This window comes from Triticum urartu, chromosome 4A, assembly GCF_056163025.1.
Source record: "Triticum urartu cultivar PI428250 chromosome 4A, HENAU_Tu73, whole genome shotgun sequence".
Classification (NCBI taxonomy): domain Eukaryota; kingdom Viridiplantae; phylum Streptophyta; class Magnoliopsida; order Poales; family Poaceae; genus Triticum; species Triticum urartu.
In genome coordinates, this window is record NC_141876.1 from 601,912,294 (window position 1) to 601,924,817 (window position 12,524).

Below are 12,524 nucleotides of genomic sequence, written 5' to 3' on the forward strand. Positions count from 1 at the left end.
CATGTAAGTGGATAAGAGTAAACGCTTGGCAATGTAAGAAGAACTTTTCTTGCGGAGATCATCATTGATTGCTTTTAAAAACTCATGCTCTTGCTCAAGATTGAGCTTTTCAAAGCGTAATTTCTCATGAGCTCTTAAAAGTTCTCGATGATCTTCGAAGATAGTTTCATGAGCTAACTTAAGAGTTTTTAGTTCTTTAGTTAGAGCCTCAATCTTATTCTTATCATTGTCATTCGTTTTATCTTGATTAGCATGATTAATTGACGTTTCATCATAGTATTCATCACTAGAGTTGTCAACAAGCAAATCATCATCACCTAACAAGTCATCTTCATCACTATTAAAATCAACATACTCGGGGTGTGTTACCTTAGGACCTTTGGCCATGAAGCATCTTCCAATTCCTTCATTTGGTGAGTCAAATATGTCGTAGGAGTTGGATGACACAAGTGCTAGACCGGCAACACCTTCATCTTGAGTATCTTTGGAGTCGGAGTGATAACTTCTCTCGGAGTGGCTGTCGGAGTTGGAGCCGGATACCCATTCACCAACATGAGCTTGATGTCTTCGTTTTGTGTAGCTCCTTGATGATTTTTCCTTCCTTTCCGAATCCTTGCTTCTCCGTGAGTATCTTCGTTCATAACGATCATCTCTACTCCTTCTCTCTCTTGGTGGTGATTCTTTGCTTCTTCTTTTTGGAGAATCTTCTCTTCTCTTGTAGGGAGCCGTACACTCATTGGAATAGTGTCCGGGTCTTCCACAATCGTAGCAGTTTCGCTCTCGACTAGAAGATCTTTTGTCATTGTAGGACCTTGACTTGAAGCTTCTATCTTTGCTTCTACTCTTATAGAACTTGTTGAAGTTCTTCACCATTAAGCTCAATTCTTCATTGAAGTTTTGTTTCTCACTTGATGATGTAGGCACTTCACATGAGGCTTTGTAGGCACCACTAGATTTATTGTGAAGTTCCTCTTTATCCTTAAGTGACATCTCATGAGCAACAATTCTTCCAATCACCTCCGTTGGCTTGAGATATTTGTAATTTGGCATCATTTGGATCAATGTGCACACGGTATCATATTTTCCATCCAAGGCTCTTAGAATCTTCTTGATGATGAATCTATCGGTCATCTCTTCACTTCCTAAGCTGGCAATCTCATTTGTGATGAGAGCAAGCCTAGAGTACATTTCAGCGAGACCTTCACCATCCTTCATTTTGAACTTGTCAAGTTGACTTTGAAGCACATCCAACTTGGATTCCTTGACGGAGTTGGTACCTTCGTGCATATCAATCAAAGTGTCCCAAATTTCCTTTGCATTCTCAAGACGGCTGATTTTGTTGAATTCTTCGGGGCACAATCCGTTGAAGAGAATATCACAAGCTTGAGCATTGTATTGCAACATCTTCAACTCATCCACGGTAGCTTCACGGTTTGGTTCTCTCCCGTCAAAGAAGTCACCATGCAAACCAACACACACAATAGCCCAAACGGCGGGGTTATGTCCAAGAATATGCATTTTCATTTTATGCTTCCAACTAGCAAAATTAGTACCATCAAAGTAAGGACCTCTACGGTGATAATTTCCCTCACTAGACGCCATACTCTCCTAGGTTGTGAAACCAAGGCTATGACCACCAAAAGTTATGGAGATCAAAGCAAATGGAGACCAAAGCTCTGATACCACTTGTAGGATCGAAAGTATGTCTAGAGGGGGGTGATTAGACTACTTGACCAAATAAAAGCTTAACCTTTTCCCAATTTTAGTTCTTGGCAGATTTTAGCTATTTTAGGACAAGTCAAGCAATCATCACACAATTCAAGCAAGCATGCAAAGAGTATATTGGCAGCGGAAAGTAAAGCATGCAACTTGCAAAAATGTAAAGGGAAGGGTTTGGAGAATTCAAACGCAATAGGAGACACGGATGTTTTTCCCGTGATTCGGATAGGTGGTGCTATCCTACATCCACGTTGATGGAGACTTCAACCCACGAAGGGTAACGGTTGCGCGAGTCCACGGAGGGCTCCACCCACGAAGGGTCCACGAAGTAGCAACCTTGTCTATCCCACCATGGCCATCGCCCACGAAGGACTTGCCTCACTAGCGGTAGATCTTCACGAAGTAGGCAATCTCCTTGCCCTTACAAACTCCTTGGTTCAACTCCACAATCTTGTCGGAGGCTCCCAAGTGACACCTAGCCAATCTAAGAGACACCACTCTCCAAGAAGTAACAAATGGTGTGTTGATGATGAACTCCTTGCTCTTGTGCTTCAAATGATAGTCTCCCCAACACTCAACTCTCTCTCATAGGATTTGGATTTGGTGGAAAGAAGATTTGAGTGGAAAGCAACTTGGGGAAGGCTAGAGATCAAGATTCATATGGTAGGAATGGAATATCTTGGTCTCAACACATGAGTAGGTGGTTCTCTCTCAGAACATATGAGTTGGAATTGTGTATGTGTTCTGATGGCTCTCTTCACGAATGAAGAGGAGGTGGAGGGGTATATATAGCCTCCACACAAAATCCAACCGTTACACACAATTTACCAATCTCGGTGGGACCGAATCAACAAACTCGGTCGGACCGAAAAGGTAAACCTAGTGACCGTTAGAGATTTTCGGTGGGACTGACATGCAACTCGGTAGGACCGATTCTGTTAGGGTTTGGGCATAACGTAATCTCGGTGAGACCGATTACACAAACTCGGTGAGACCGAGTTTGGTAATAAGCTAACCAGAGAGTTGGTCAGGTAAACTCGGTGGGACCGATTTGCTCTTTTGGTGAGACCGAAAAGTTACAAAAAGGAAACAGAGAGTTTACATTGCAATCTCGGTGGGACCGATTCGCTCTTTTGGTGAGACCGAAAAGTTACGAAAGGGAAACAGAGAGTTTGCAATCCCATCTCGGTGAGACCGAGATCCCTATCGGTAGGACCGAATTGCTAGGGTTTGGCAGTGGCTAATGACAAGTGAAACTCGGTGGCGCCGGATAGAAAGAATCGGTATGACCGAGTTTGGCTTAGGGTTTAGATCATTTGTGGATATGGGAAAGAAGTTGAGGATTTTGGAGCATATCACTAAGCACATGAAGCAAGAGGCTCATTAAGCAACACCTCATCCCTCCTTGATAGTATTGGCTTTTCCTAAAGACTCAATGTGATCTTGGATCACTAAAATATAAAATGAAGAGTCTTGAGCTTTTGAGCTTGAGCCAATCCTTTGTCCTTAGCATTTTGAGGGTTCCACTTTCACATCCATGCCATGCCAATCATTGAGCTTTCCTGAAATAATCACCTTGGAATAGCATTAGCTCAATGAGCTATATGTTGTTATGAATTACCAAAACCACCTAGGGATAGTTGCACTTTCACCATGTAGAGGGTCTAGTTCCTCATCTAGTTGATGGAGGGGTGTCCATTTTACAATATGCTGATGACACTATTTTATTCATGGAACATGACATGGCTAAGGCCCGTAACATGAAACTTATCTTGTGTCTATTTGAGCAATTGTCTGGCTTAATAATTAATTTTCATAAGAGTGAAGTGTTCTGTTTTGGGAAGGCCAAAGACGAGGAACACACTTACAGACAATTGTTTGGATGCGAATTAGGTGCCTTACCATTTAGTTACTTGGGTATCCCGATTCATCACCGTAAGCTATCTAATAAAGAATGGAAATGTATTGAAGAACGAATTAAAAAAAACTCAGCTACTGGAAGGGCAAGCTGATGTCATATGGAGGTCGGCTAGTTCTGATTAACTCAGTACTGACCAGTATGCCTATGTTTCTACTCTCGTTTTTTGAAATTCCGAAAGGGGTCTGAAGGCGACTTGATTTCTTTAGATTTCGTTTCTTTTGGCAGTATGATGAGGCCAAGAGGAAATACCGTCTCGCGTGATGGGATATCATATGCCGACCTAAAGACCAAGGTGGTCTTGGTATTGAGAACTTGGAAATTAAGAATAAATGTCTTATGAGCAAATGGTTGTACAGGTTAGTGACAGAGCCGGAGGGCATGTGGTCTCAAATCCTGCGCAATAAGTATTTGCACTCGAAAACACTAGCCCAGGTTACCATGAGACCGACAGATTCGCCGTTCTGGAAGGGACTTATGAGAACGAAGGACATATTCTTTCGTAGGGTCAAATTTTTGGTTGGCAACGGTATGTCAACAAGATTTTGGGAGGATACCTGGTTAGGAGAGACGCCTCTGGCCATACAATATCCTATCCTATATAATATTGTGCAATGTAAGGAGGATTACGTAGGCACCGTCCTTCAAACTATTCCTTTGAACATCCAGTTCAGACGTGCGTTAGTGGGTGAGAAATGGACAGTCTGGATGCACTTGGTTCGGAGATTGATTGATGTTCAACTCTCCGACCTGCCGGACTCAACACAGTGGAAGTTAACTAAGAATGGGATGTTTACGGTGAAATCTTTTTATACGGATCTGATTAATTCTGGCCCCCTCTCAAGGTCATTACATATATATGGAAGGTTAAGGTTCCTTTGCGTATTAAAATTTTTATGTGGTTTGTACACAAGCAAGTAATACTCACAAAGGACAACTTACTTAAAAGGAGATGGGTAGGCAATCCACGGTGTTGTTTTTGTGCTCAGGATGAAACAATACAACACTTCTTTCTTGAATGCCCACTTGCCAAATTACTTTGGAGAACGATTCATATAACTTTCAATATTAATGCTCCAGCAGATATTGCGTCTCTGTTTGGGACGTGGTTAGCTGAGGTTGAACAGATTACTGCAGCTTGTATTCGGATTGGAATATGTGCGCTATTATGTGCTATATGGAACTACAGGAATGATATGAATTTTAACAGACAACACAACTTAACTTTTTTGCAGGTTATCTTCAGAGCTACAGCTTGGATCCGTACTTGGTCCTTACTCACTCCTATGGACTCCAGGGAGCCTTTGGTTACTGGGTGCAACCAATGGGAGATGATGGCTCGGGTTATACTCAACCGGTTCGGATGGCGCTCGCATAACAGGATAGGAGTCTAGGGAGCTTATCCTTCTTATTATCGTACCGGTTGTCATTGTCCACCTGTACTCTTTCATTTTTTCTACTTCGTTTCGCTCCGTTTGCGAGCTGTAAGACCTTTATGATGATTTTCTGGATTTTTAATAAGATGGCCGCATGCATCATCATGATGCAGAGGCCGGGGGCATGCCTCCATTTTCAAAAAAAAGAGGAGGAGAGTCGAGGCACACAAGTTGGTTAGAAAAGCATCCAAATACAAAGAAAATAGGCAGACTTATTAAGCATTATTTATTTTCCTCTATCTAATAGTACTTCCTCTTCCTTCTTAACTAAAGAAAGAAACCGCCCGGACTTTTTTTAGCCACTATATTTCATCTCAAGTATCATTGTTCCAAAAATTACAATGTTCCTTTAAAAAGTTATTGCTCTTTGTAGTACCTAGGAATTTGCCCATCAATAAATGGTTGTTGACGTCTTTGCATCTTTTTCAATTGAGTATTACTAGTTTCGAGGGTGCGAGTCCATAGACAACGCTGATTCTGATGTAATCTCACGACGAGCCGACCGACAATAAACCGAATCCGGCCTGCTGCTTGTTGCATCAGTAAAAAAGTCAATGGCAGAAGCGAAGAAGTGGTCGGCGTTGTGGAGCATCAGAGTTCTGTCTAAACTGAATTTTTTTTCTTTGGCGGCTCTGCCAGGAATCGCTACCTACAGCGGACCTGCTGAACCACCGCAACATGTCTACTGTATCGGTTTGCGCGATTTGTTCAGCTGAAGATAACTGGAGACACGCCCTGCTGAACTGCATGATGGCGAGATGTATTTGGTCCCTTGCGCCAGAACAGATGGTGGAACATATGCTTGCAAATCAAGATATAAGACCAAGGGAATGGCTGTTCATGATGAATGAAACTCCTAGTCAGGACGAGTTCACGAGAATGGTGATGACATTGTGGGCGATTTGAAAGGCGGGGAGGAAGGCCATTCACGAGGAAATTTTCGAGAGCACATTGTCGACGCATTGTTTTATTAACTCTTATCTGTCGGACATTGAGGTATTGGCCAAACCGATGAGGGCTTGGGACCATGCAATATCAGTGCATTCATCCTCATGGGTAGCTCCTCCACCAGAACATGTAAAGGTCAATTCAGATGCAGCGGTGATGAGAAATGGCAACGGTGGAGCTGTTGCTGCTATATGCAGAGATTCGGGAGGAGATTTCCTAGGGGCGTCATGCATTACTTACAGAAGGACGCGACTAACATTCTATCAGTCGGATTTTAAGCAACATATCCGCACGATCGAGTCAATCTTCTTCGATCCACTTCTACAGCTTCGTTTCCCTCCCCTTCTCCTGTTTTTTTTTTCTAGCGACGATCCACACGATCGAGTCGTTCTCCTTGAATTCACTTCTCCCGCTTCGTTCCCCTCCCCTTCTCCCGTTTTTTTTTTCTGGCGTAGTAAAAAAAGATGTACGATGTGGGAGTCGAACCCTCGAACCAACTACCTATGGTTCACCATGGATGTGCATAACCAGCTGACCTAGCTTAAATTAGATCTATAATGAGGTCGGATACTATTTATACCTGTACGTGTCGCGACCATGAGAAAAATAAACTATTTTCTTTCTTTTCTTTTTTACCGATTTTTTCCCCTTCTGCACTGTCTTTTGTTTTGTTTTTCTAGATAATCAGCTACTTTGTTAGTATATACAACATAGTGGTAATTCTTTTTTCTAAAGTACATTGTGGTAACTTTAATCTAAAAAAAGTTGTTGACATACCTCGATAATTTATGTGTAATGACATGATAATTTTTGCACCATAGACCTAGTAATTATGTGCAACACAGACCTGGCAACTTGGGCACAAACACCGAGGAAAATTTAACCCCAGGGAAAAAAATTGTTGTAACACACTTCCATAACTTTCTCCGTAAAGAGCATGGTAATTTATAAGCTCCGAACCTGATAACTCACACACAAACATCACGGTAACTTTTGACCTAGAGAAAAAAAAGTTGTTGTAACACATCTCGATAACTTTTTTGTAAAAAGCATGGTAATTTATATGCCACAAACCTGATAACTCATGGACAAAAACAACATAAGTTATCGAGGATATGTTTTCAAACAAACTTCCTCCCTACGAACAAAGTTATCATGGTGTTTGTGCATGAGTTATCAAGTCCACGGTGCGTACGAAGTTATCAGGAGGGGGGGGGGGTATGTTTTGAAACAACTTCCTCCCCTCCCACCACCCCAGGACCAATCCATGGTATTTACGCGTAAGTTATCACATATACGGTGCATACAGTACCACACTATTTAAACGGAAGTTATCAGTGATGTTTTTAAACAGCTCCTCCCCGGATCAAAGTTATCACGTTGTTTGCGCATGAGTTATCAGGTTTGTGGTGTGTGAAATATCATGCTATTTACGCAGAAGTTGTAGCCCGTAGGAGGATGTCTTTAACTTTTTCTCCTAAGTCAAAGTTATCACCGTGTTTGCGCATGAGTTATCAGGTTTGTGGTGTGTAAAATATCATGCTATTTACGCAGAAGCCGTAGGGGGATGTCTTCAACTTTTTCTCCTAGGTCAAAGTTATCACCGTGTTTGTGCATGAGTTATCAGGTTTATGGTGTATAAATTATCATGCTATTTACGCAAAAGTTGTAGGGGATGTCTTCAAATTTTTCTCCTGGGTCAAAGTTATCACCGTGTTTGTGCATGAGTTATCAGGTTTATGGTGTGTAAAATATCATGCTATTTACGCAGAAGCTGTATGGGATGTCTTCAACTTTTTCTCTTGGGTCAAAGTTATCACCGCGTGTGTGCATGAGTTATCAGATTTATGATGTGCAAATTATCATGCTATTTACGCAGAAGCCGTAGGGGATGTCTTCAACTTAATTTTTCTCCCTGGGTCAAAGTTATCACGGTGTTTGTGCATGAGTTATCGGGTTTATGGTGTGTAAATTATCATGCTATTTACACGGAAGCTGTAGGAGATGTCTTCAACTTTTTGTCCTGGATCAAAGTTATCCTGTTTATGGTGTGTAAATTATCATGCTATTTATGCATAAGTTGTTGAAGGGTGTATTATCCCACATGCATGTAGCCTGATAACTATAAAATTAATCATGTTGATAATTTTATTACATCTAGCCCAATAACTGCATAGTAACCATGTTGGTAACTATAATACATCTAGTCCGATAACTACAAAATAACCTTGTTGGTTACTATTACGCATACTAGCCATGTTGTGAGATGGTGCAGCCACTCTTCAAAATTTTGGTGCGGGAGAGAGGACTGGCCGTGGACACTCCCAATCTACTCAACTCCTCTCAAATTAAGTACATGCTGAAGCATTGTTTCCATAATTGATTGAACATTGTTTTCCTTGATCTAAGATTATTACTTACGAATCCTCATCATCACCTGATTACATAAAAATAAAAAAATAAAAAATCTCCCAAGTCAAAGTAACCTTGGTATTTATACTAGTTTGTTATGACTACGTCAATTAAATTACCATGCGGTTTACATCAAAATTACTGAGGGTATGTTTCAACAATCTTACTTGGATCAACATTTGTGTAGGTACAGAGTTTCGACGATAGCTTTAAATTTCTGAATTGACTAAGGTAGATGCTTCACTCTGTTTTTAGCAATCAAGATCAAATCTGAAGAAATTTGTTGTTTGTATAGCGTACAATTAAAATGTGCAGTTTAGATGTGCATCAAATGTTGTGGTAGCGTAGGGGCCAGTGCCTCTTTGTCTCACGTAGCTGACCTGGGTTCCCACCGGTGCCGCCAAATGGGCTACCTCGCCCAAAAATCACGGCAACCTCCCACTAAACGCTCCCTGTGAAAATTCCACCGGTGCCGCCGCACAAATCACCAACTGATTAATGGATCCGGCTTGTCTGCTCCCTCTCCATGCTCCCATCCGTGCTCCCACCTCATCCTACGGCTGTATTTTTCCTTTTTTCTTTCTAATCTAATCATCTCCCCCCCTGATTTTAAGGGGAGGGGACCGGGCCTTATTTTGTTTCAATCAAATCAAGCCACGTACGCGGGAGCATGGATGGGAGCATGGGAAGGGAGCAGGCAAGTCTCGTCCACTGATTAATAGCCATGCGATCATGATCTCGGATCTGTTGCAGTTTCGATCGGGCCCACATGTCATCGATGCACTCGCTCGCCCTGAAACGTTGCGATCCATTGGATTAAAAACGTGCGGCATCCGGGTCATGCGGACCTATTGCAAAAACTAGGACGACAGGATTTTAGCTTTGCAGACCCTGAGACGCTGGAAGATGGCAGTTAGAGAGGCTTTAGTCCTTGCAGAAGACCTATATGTTCATAAAATTCATGTGGCTTCAAATTGCAAGATGGTAATGGACAGAGTAAAGCAAGCACCATCAACGACATACGGTGCAACTATACATGAAATTAGAGATCGTTCCAATGTTTTTACTTCTTGTAATATAGTCCACGAGTTTATGAACTCGAATACCGAGACTCACAATCTCGTTAAGCACACATTAACACTAGGGTTTGGTCATCATGTTTGGCTTGGACAACCTTGTGATCTTATTTTCCTACCTGTAACTGTTAAATTGGTATGAATAAAGCTTAGAAAGAGTGTCAAAAATAAAGTCAAGGCCCAACCAAGCCCGCTAATTGATCGAGGCACACGCCTGATCCAACTAATAATGCCCTAGATTTAGGTAGAAACTGGCAAAAACTTGTCGAATTTCAGAATGCACCGCCTTAGCCCAGAATTCATTCACCGATTTAGGCGAGAATTAGACAGTTTGCCAGGTCTCGGGCCAGATTTTAGGTCGGACGTCTCAAACGTGCCTCGCACTTGGTTACGCTACTTTGTACTCCCCCTGTTCCATAATCTAGTGTGTATAGATTTTTCAAGAAGTCAAACTTTGTAAACTTTTACCAATTTTATCGATAAAACTATTCATTTTTACACTACCAAATATCCAAAATATGAAACTGAATCTTACGATGAATCTAATAATATATGTTTGACATTCTAGATATGTATAAATACTTTTCTCCACAAATTTGATCAACATTTGTGAGGTTTAACTTTTAACAAAATCTATATGCATTATATTATGGAACAAGAGAGACTACTTTTTAGGCCAGTTATTCGTGTCGTGTTTGGTTACCTTGTGAGTCGGGCCTGTTTGAGAGGAGTAAAACAGGACAAGCTGAGCAGGACCTGATTGAGAGGAGATAGGGTAAATACGACGTTTGCGTGTTGTTTAGTTGCCTGCATAATAGGTCTTGTCATCGTGAAAGAAAAATTTACCCGATGTTTAATCGCATACATGCATTGATGATTATGAGTTAACAAGTATACTTAATAGGAAGATCACAGTAGAACGCACACGTCAACGAGGCCGTGCACAAGGACGGCACAACGAAAATGGTGCAGCGACGACGGCCTCCTGGTTGCCGCGTGGATGAGCAGCTCGCACTCGGTGCCCACATCCACCGTCGTTGTCTCCGGCTCCGCCACCACCCACGGCTTGAGGTGCGCCTCGCCGGTGTCACGGGTCACAGCCAACAAGCCTTGCATCCGCCAAGTGCCACGACAGTTAAGCATCAGCCCACCTTTCAGCACCTCGATCTGGTCCCGCTCGTCCTAGCGCGACGCGCGGTGGTCGTCGATGAGCGCCTCCGCCCTGCCGCCACGGCTCAGCATGTCGCGACAGTCCCCGGCACCTGAGGTCGAAATTGACCGGGATTGATAAGTACAGGGTATGAACTTCAAGGATCGAAAAGTTAGGGTTCAATTTTGACGGGCAGCATGAATTCAAGGTTTAAAATGGACTTCACTCCCCTCCACCGCGGCGAGCACTACTACTCGCCTCGTGCCTCCGCGCGCTAGCAGCTCCAACACGCGCACGGGCCGCTAGGAGCTCTTCGCGGGCCTGCTCCTTGAGCGCCCACATTGACTCTGCCGAGAACTGCAGCACGCGCCCTCAGAGTCACTTCCTCACGCCACCCCGCCTAGTGATTGCTCGATCAAGGTGCGCGACCCGCAGCGGGTTCCAGATGAGCGGGGCGAAGAGGCGGGGGCTGCCGGGCAAAAATCCTACACTCACGGATGAATTGTTAGACTACCCACAATGGGAGTAACATAGATAGTAACTTCACACATATCTAGATAAAATAGATGATGTGGCAAGCAATAAATGAAGAAAGAGAGACATATGGTAACATAGCTAGTTACTACTAGTGTGAGTAACATCACACATATCAAGGCAAGATGAGTCTATAGTCTAATAAATAAAGTGTTGCATGTTATCACACATATGTTACTCGTCACTATAGAGGTAGTAACATAGAGTAGTAAAATGGGCATTGTTACTACTTTATGTTACTACCCATTGTGGCTAGTCTTACGGATTACATCTACAGGCATAGTTGTCCTCTCTCTATTAATCCTCCCGCCTGAATTTAAGGGCGTGGGCCCTGTGGTATCCAACCACGCGGTCGAGCAATCACGTAATGTTTCTTACCTACCTTACGTATGGTCTGATTTGGCAGATTTTTATTGGGCTTTAGTTGAGCATATGGGCCCACACTTGAAATGGGGGGGGGGGGTTAATTAGTAGAGAAGGGAATTACGTAGGTTACGTAGAAGCAGTACGCAGGTGTAGCACTATTGAATTTTTGATTGTTCCATGCTATTATAGTATTAATCTTGGATGTTTTATATGCAATTATATATCATTATTTTAGACTAACCTATTGAACTAGTGCCAAGTGTCAGTTGCTGTTTTTTTGCTTGTTTTTTGTTTTCCAGGAAATTAATACCAAAAGAAGTCCAAACGCTATGAAATTTGTTGACAATTTTTTTCTGGACAAAAGAGGCCCTAGAAGCTTCGGGAGGAGACCAGAAGGAAAACAAGGAGACGACAAGGCAACAGGGCGCGCCCTGATGCCTTGTGGGCCCCTCGTGGCTCCGTCTGACCAAATTCCACCTCTATAAATTCTTTAAAATCAGGAAACCAATAGAGAGCCACCCAACATACTTTTTCCGCCGCCGCAAGTTTCTATTCTTCCGCGACCCATCTGAAGGCCTTTGCTGGTACTCTGGTGGAGGGGGAATCGATCCACTAAGGGCTTAAACATCAACATTGCTACCCTTCCGATGATGTGTGAATAGTTTACAAGCGTCCATAGCTAGTAGCTAGATGACTTCTTCTCTCTTTTTCATTTTCAATACAATGTTCTCCTCGATGTTCTTGGAGATCTATTCGATGTAATCTTTTTTTGCGGTGTGCTTGTTGGGATCGATGAATTGTGGGTTTATGATTGGATAATTCATGAATATTAATTGAGTCTTCTCTGGATTCTTTTATGCATGGTTGTTATAGCTATATATTTCTCTCTGATCTATCCATTTGGTTTGGCCAACTAGATTGATTTATCTTGCAATTGGAGAGGTGCTTTGTAATGGGTTCAATCT